Source organism: Fukomys damarensis, unplaced genomic scaffold (genome assembly GCF_012274545.1).
Source record: "Fukomys damarensis isolate Sample0158 unplaced genomic scaffold, DMR_v1.0_HiC HiC_scaffold_16, whole genome shotgun sequence".
Classification (NCBI taxonomy): domain Eukaryota; kingdom Metazoa; phylum Chordata; class Mammalia; order Rodentia; family Bathyergidae; genus Fukomys; species Fukomys damarensis.
Window position 1 is genome coordinate 116,847,256 of NW_022900928.1, and position 7,727 is coordinate 116,854,982.

At 45.0% G+C, this 7,727-nt stretch overlaps 1 long non-coding RNA gene across 1 annotated transcript in view; it reads left to right on the forward strand.

Moving 5' to 3' along the window:
* Nucleotides 1-6,938, forward strand: part of LOC104853762 — a 59,813-nt gene extending 52,875 nt beyond the window's left edge. The window contains exon 3 of the long non-coding RNA XR_777875.2: nt 6,867-6,938. This is a non-coding gene — a long non-coding RNA (uncharacterized LOC104853762). The remainder of the gene's footprint in view (nt 1-6,866) is intronic.
* Nucleotides 6,939-7,727: the final 789 nt, after the last annotated feature.

Genomic DNA, 7,727 nt, shown 5'->3' on the forward strand with positions numbered 1-7,727 from the left:
TTGCTCAGGTGCCAGAATTATCAAAACAGCCCTGTCTCACCATGGCTGGATGAGAGAGAAAGTAGGGGCCAGGTTTACCAGCTGGGAGACCTGATGGTCATTCCTTTGGCTTTGTCCTCTCCCTGAATGACAAAGCACTATCATCTGTGGGTTGTTCCAGAGGGCAATGGAAGCATCAGAATTTTTCATCCTTGGGAGTCTGTGGCCTTAAGGAAAGAATGACATAATAGCCCTCTGTTCTTAGTGGACCCTGCTGAGCTAAGCTGGGAATATCATAAAGGCCCTGGGGTGAGCAAGAATTCTCTGAAGGTCATCTTGCCCATTCTTCTGCCTCTGGGAAGGGGAGCTAATTGGCAGTTTAATAGGTCAGAGATGCAATGAGAAGGTGAGTCTGACTCCCTTTTCATATAGGATGTTCAGGAAGTTTCTACACTTATCAATCTGTTATCTCTTACTCTTTATGTTCAGTTTACTCTTCCTGATGCTCTTTTTATCCAAAAGTTCCCTGTTTTTGCTTCTGCTGAGGTTCAGCTGATTCTCAGGAGTCACACTTAACATCCATTAAGCAGTTGACGTTGGGCTCTGCCACACTTACACTTCACTTTGGGCTTTTCTTCACTTTGAAGATTTTCCTTAACAACAGAGTTTACTTTAATGAAGCCTGGGCAAGGGATAGATGGTGAGGAGATGGCTTCAAACAAGTCCAGAATCAGCCACACATGTTAATGAATGCCTGTAATCCCCAGCATTCTGGTAGGCTGAGGCAAGAGAGTCGTGAGCTTTAAACTAGCACAGGAAATTTAGTAACCCAGCAAGAATCTATTTAAAAACAAACAAACAAAAAAAGAAGGCTAGGGAATTAGCTCAGTGCAAAGACCTTGTGTTTAATTCCCAGTACTCAGAGAAAGAGAGAGAGAGGGTTGTGTGGGGGGATCATAGAAGTTTTGTGCTGTGAGTTTCCTTTGGCTTTTGGCATCTTTCTGTGCCACCTGAGGGTTGACATAGGATGATGACATAAGGTCCAAGAACATTTACACTCTAGGGGTGATCACACTAGTCAGGGCAGATCCAAACCTAATACAAACACTTTTGTTTTTCTGTCTGATAGTCTTTTCCAAAAATGTGTTTCATAGGCCTGAATCATAGGATATGACCACTTGCTTTTCTGGAGAGAAAAGAAGAGAGGAAAAAAACCCCTTACTTTCTTCTCAAAAACTAACAGTATGAGCTCTTTAGGCTCATTAAATAGGCCGTTATAAGGTTCTTGAATTTCAAAAAGCTCTTACTGAATAACATTTTGACCTTAGTGTTAATGAATCAGAAACATATGGGTAAATTTTCCCTGAAGATACACAAGGGTTTCAGAATCCAGGAGAGTCATCCCCACCCCCTTGGGCTCTGGGCCTGCGTGCTAGGGACTCACTTCCCCTCTGTGGCTCATGGATGGGACTGTTCACCGTCTGGCCACCCAGTGCGCTGTGGGTTTCTCCTGGAATTCGTCCTCATCTCCTGTGGTTTAGTGGCCAACTGGCTGGAGTGGGCCATGAGCAGAAAGGTCAACTACTGAGGGAGATGAATGAGAAAAGGAAGGGAGGCACAGGGAGGAACCCAAGGCTCAGAAGATGGGCCATATGCTGGGTGTAGGGAAGGACCATGATCATGACTGTGAGCTGGCTTCGGGTTTGGAAGGCAGTTCAACATGGTTTATTTCCAAGCAGCATCAAATTCTCTTGATGCTTACTATTTTGTGTTTTCCAGGCCACCAAGATCTTCTGGAGACTGCTCTATAAAGTCTTTGCAAATACTGTGTCAGGAGATACTAAAGTCACCAAGATGAGGCACCCATGTGCAAAAATCATACCTTTTGATGCCATGATCTTGAACTTGCAACTTTCTAAAATGTGAGATAGAGAAAACTTTTTTCTTCTAAGAACCTAGCTGTAGAAATTTCATTATAGTCATGAAAAATGGACTTTGGTAGGGTGCAAGGGTGTGCCAATTGTGCTTGATTGTGTCAACTCGATTGGCTTGGGAAGCAACCAGAAGATTGAAGGACATTTCTGGGTGTGTTGCGGAAGTGAAACTTTTGGGTCCCTGTCTTGTCCCTGGTTTCTCCTCTCTGGTGCTGTCCCTCCCTGCTTTGCTTTCTGGTTCTTGTAAACTGAGCAACTTTGGTTTGTCAGGCTCTTCCACCATGACATTTCTGCCTTGGAGCCAGCTGGCCATGGATTTAAACACCTGAAGCCATAAGTCAGATTAAACCTTTCCTTTAAGCTGTGGATGTCTGGTATTGTGTCTAAGCAAAGGGAAAACTGACTAACACAAAGGGTTTATTTACAGTGTGACTCCAGGGAACACTGTAAGAAAGAGGGAAAAAGCAATAAGGAGGGAGGAGAGTCAGTAAAGCTAGTGAGCAGGTTTCCTGTGGGGCTTCAGTCCTTCTGGGGCTCCTCTGAGGTATGTCCACACCAAGAGGAAACCAGGGAGTAAAAACTGTCACCCTACCTGGGCTACTTCCTTACTGGCCTCTTCCTGGAGCACATGCTCCATGAGGAGGACATCATGCTCCTGAGCCCAGGAAAGAAGGCCTTGGTCAGTGAGATCACTGAGGTTGGACACTGTTGCCATATAGGCAGCCTTTAGGGGGTAATGAGAAGAGGTATGCTGGGCATAGACATTATATCCTGTGAAGGCTTCATATGACAACCCCTCCTCCCTTCTCTTGATGCTGACCCACTTCTGCTTTAAGTCTTGGATGCAAGGAGAGGAGCAAACTAAAACAGAAGTTCCTATATACATTTGTTTTTAGAAACTAGAGGATATAAATTTATCTTTGTGTTGCTTGGCTGGATGTTGCTCAGAGTGGCCAGGACTCTAAAGGTCCACTGCAAAACAATGCTTTCAACATTTCTGACCTGATACAGTCATCTGAGACCTTAGGGTGGGGGCTTTTTATTTTCCTCCCACACTTCCTGGGGTGACTGGTCAGCTGCAGAGTCAGGGTGATGCTCTGAGATACCTGGCAGGGATAGGGGGAGAGGAAAAAGTGTCATTAACCCTATGGCCTCCTTCTCTCTGATGGGATGAACTCTGTTAGGCCAAGGGTTTTAGTTAGGTGTTCAAAGCAGACAGGAAAGGGCAGCAAAGGGACAGCTAGGGTAGAAGCTGGGAGATTTGATGGTCTCCTAGAGGCCTTCTTGGCTTCTCTGCCATATCTTGCTTGAAGGCCTTCACATCAACTTCTTCTTTATTCCTTAATATTGCATCATGCTCCATAATCTTAGGAAAAATGATAGCCCTTCAAGGCCACAGCCAGTTGTGCCCTTTCACCAGGCGAGGGAAAGAGCAATCTTTTGGCTCCGGGCCACTGGGACAGAGGAGAAAAAGGGTCAGAGAAGGAGATACCTAGTGATGGGGGGGGGGAGAAGAAAGAATCAGACTTTGCTCATTTCCTCTCTTCTTCCCAAGTGATTATTGACATTATCACTTCCCATCTCACATCTCTGGGCTCTCTGCCATCCTGAAGCCTTTCCTGTTTCCACTTGGCTGGAAGCAGATGGAGACTGACAGATGTCTCCTTCAGGAACGGATCTTTCACACCCATCCCAAAACAGCCACTCCCTTCCAGGCTCTGGCAAGAATAGTACTTCCCAAGATTCTCCCTAGAGACCCAGGCCAGAGTGCTTGCAGTCCGACTACCTCAGGGATGGCCCTTTCATCCCCTCCCCCATAAGCCTTGCCTGGGTTCTTTGGTTCCTTACATCTTGACCTTGGCCATCGAGTCCTCTCTTGGTAGGAGGGCTGCCAAGCTCTTCTCATGACTTGTACTCTTTCTCTTGCTGTGATGATTTGGTCAGAGGGTAGTTCATGCTCTTAGTCCTTTCTACCATCCTACTGTACTTCACACCTGGGTTTGGCTTGGCCTCCTTGCCTCTGATGGTGACCGTCCTTTCCTGCATTTGAGGGTGCTTGTGAGGACCAGCTGAGTCCATGTGTGTGGATGTACCTGGGGAGCTATTATCTGCAGAAGCAGAAGGAAATACGCAGGTTGTTTTTACAGGAGGCTCACATGTCCAGGCTCTCCACCTTCCCATGCTGAGAATGACTGAGCAGTTGGATCTCAGGACCTCCTGGTATACATGATTCTGGCTCTGAGGAGTCTAGAATAGAAGCTTACCTGCAGGGGTGCTGATGCAGAAGTCTTTAAAATTCACCTGTTCAGAGTGTCTGACTCACAATCTGTCTACCCACATCTAGGTCATCTTCTCTCTGAATTGTACCACCAGTATTGTCTTCCCTGCTTTTACATTCATAAACCCATGTTCTACTTTCCAAAGGATACAGTTTGGAGCTCAGGCCTGGGGACTGATAGTCAAGAAGTAATCATCGATGTCTCTTTTCAGCAGCCTCTGGAGCGGGGAGTGAATGTTCTCCAGGCAGGTGGGGGCAAAGCAGGGAATACAAAAACATGTTCACTCCACCACCCCAACATGGCTGGAGGAGACTTGACCCAGCACATGCTCTCTCCACTTCTAAGCACCCCAGAACTTCCTGGGGGAATGTGCAGGTTTCCTCTAAGCTCACTGGGACAAGTGACTTTCATGGAATAACAGACATGGCTCCCTCCCTCTGGCTGTAGTTGGTTATTAGCCAGGAACTGAGCAGCCACTGTTGATCAGAGAGACTCTAGCCTCACTGAGGATTTCAGCATAGGGCCAAACTCCCGAGTCACTCCAGAAGGTGGTCCAGAAGGAGAGCCAGAAAATATCCTCAATCCCAGTCTCACAGTGTCTGAGAACCTCCCACATTTCTGCCTGTTGCGCACAGCAATGACTCACCATTTCTTATTAGATGCATTCGTGAATAATTTATTTGCTTATTGGGTCCTGATGGCTTCCTGTCTTCTAGTCTTGAAAAAAACGCTTTGCACTAAGTTGCTCCAGCTGAAGTTTTAGCTCAGCTTAACTTTTCAAGTCACCTTTCGGGCAGCTGGCTATGAGATTCAGAGGAAGAACAGGAGAGGCACAGAGGGGTGGGAAGTCAGGGAGTGGACTGGCTAGAGGAAGGACAAACTCCTCTGCCAGCTGCTGGGTGTGGTCAGCAGACCATCTCCAGCTGTCAGCTCCTTCATGATCAGGCCCAGCTGCAGAGAGACACCTCATCAAGGTCTCATTCTTCTCAGGGCAGACCACCTCCAAGTGACCTACTGAGATGGGCACATGGGGCTGGGCATTTCTGCTTGACCCAGGATGGGGCTGACCAGTGATGTCCATCTCAGAGTGCCTCACTCTGTGGCCAGCGCCTCACTGGGCTTCACTGCATTCAGCTTCTACCTCTACCTGTTCCTGCTCCTGTCTCTTTTCTTGCATGAGTGTTGAGAACGTCATGCACCCAGATTGTCTTCCAGAACTCACTTCCAGAGCACCTAACTGGGACTCCCTACTTCATATATATCTGTAGGGATGGGTCAAAGTCATGCTTCTCACAGTTCCAGCCCAAAGGACAAGTAAAGCTTATATGCAGGGTTCTAAAATGCATCCCTATACAACCAAACCAATGGTTAGCAGAGTGTGCTGGTAGGGAAAGGTATTAGAGATGGTCATTTGGATGTATCCAGTGCCCAAGAGAAAAACCTAATAAGTCCATTACTACCTGGTGCTATTGTACTTTCTGTTCTCTCTGACAAAAATGCTGGAGTTTATGCCCACTGTCACCTTCTTATGCAGGACTTCCTTGACCCTTAATTGAAAAGATCTCCAATTAATTCTTAATCATGCGCTGTGTTGCTTGTAATCTTTGGTTTTCCTAACAGCCAAAGATAACTATGACTATTTAATTTTCCAGCACCGGTCTTTCCCATCAGAATATGAATCCCATGAAAGCAGGGAATTTTGTACCTCATTTGCCTACATATCTGAGAACAGGATGGCTTATGTGACTGTTCAATAGAGAATGAATACATGATAGAATGGGCAAATTCTTCTGAGTGTCAATAACAGAATTTAGAATTTAATGATACTCACTTTGAAAATATTAATTTGTGCTTTATCCTTCTAGGTAAGGTAAGTGGTGTTGGTTTTTATTGTAAGTAGGAGTAGAGAAACATTTTCTGTAAAGAGACATTAGTAAATATTTTTGGCTGTGCAGGTTGTAAGGCATTTGTTCTGACCACTTTGCTGATGTGGCCTAAGAACAGTCAAGGACAATGCAATAAAACTCTGTTTGCAAAAGCAGGTGGCTGCTGGATTTGGCTGGCAAGTTGATTGTTGGTTGTAACAAAATTTCCTATAAAATACATTTATTAAAGTAGAGAAGGTAATCTATTTAAATAAAAATACTAACTAGCTGTACAGAAGCCATATGAAAATTCCTGAAGTTGGCAAGAACTCAGTTCTAATTTTCCTTGCAATATCTGCAGCTACAGCTGTGGGGGTGAGGAGGGTAGAATGCAGAAACCCCCTATAGTCTCGCATTGTCAGATAGGGTGGGGATCTCACACCTTGCTATTCTATGGAGCATGGCAGGGCCAGGGTTCTGCTTTTTCTTCTGGTGTTACTTTGTGCTGTATTCTTTCCACCCCTAATTTTGCTCCTAGAACTAGAGGCTATTGGTAGTGCTCTGGCTTGGGTAAGTTTTGCTTCCATGAGTTTGATTGCCCAGGCCCAGGGTTGCCTATGGTCCCATTAATCTACCTCCAAGCTTAAATATGCTGGGTTTAGAGTTATACATGGCATGACATTAAGAGGTGGTGGTGGCAGAAGGTGACAAAGTGCTAAGCCTTTGGGAACAAGAATGGCTCAGATCTACTGAGCACCTACTATAGATCAGGCCTGCTCCAATACAAAAATATTATCCTCATTTTACAGAAAAACAGAGGAGGCACAAACAGAGGAGCATGAAGACAGAGGAGCACCAAAAAACAGAGGGGCACAAAAACCTGAGTAAGTAGTCCACAGTTATTCAGCTTGCAGGAGGCAGAGCTGGGATTTGAACCCAGGATGTCAGTACCAGAGTCCACGTTGCTGGCATGGATGGCTGTGACTCTACACTGCCACCTGCCATGATGGCAAGACTGGTGTTCTCCAGTAGTCTGAATCTCATTCACTCTTCTTTCTCCATAGCTTTTTGAAAATCATTTTATTTATTTATTATTTACTTTAAAATAAAAGCAGTGCATGTACAGTGTTGTATAAAGACCACCTCTTGTTTCAGTACATTTTTTGGGTCATTTCAGGCCATACTTCTTAAGTAATCCTACCCTCAACCTTCTTTTCTCCTTCCATGGCAACCACTAATCTATCTGCTTTCTTTCTCTATTAAGTTATCTCTTCTGGATATTTCATATAAAAGGCATCATATAGTGTGTGGCACTTGGTGGCTTTTTAGCATTTTTTTTTTCAGGTTCATCCAAGTTGTAGCATGGGGCAGTATTATGTATGTGTGTACACATATAGATGTATTATTTTAGCACTAAGAACAAAACCCAGGCCATCACAGTGGGCTATATCCCCAGCTCTGTTTTTAAATTTTGAGTCTAGGTCTCCTATATGGCCCAGGCTAGCCTTGAACTTGTGACCCTCCTGCCTTAGTTTCTCAAACATCTGGGATTACAGGCATGCATTAACAATCCTGCATAGCCAGTAATTTATTCTCTTTATGGCTCAATTTCATTAAGTTTGTTGGTACATTTTAGGTATACAAAACAATGGTATTCATTGTTGGAAATT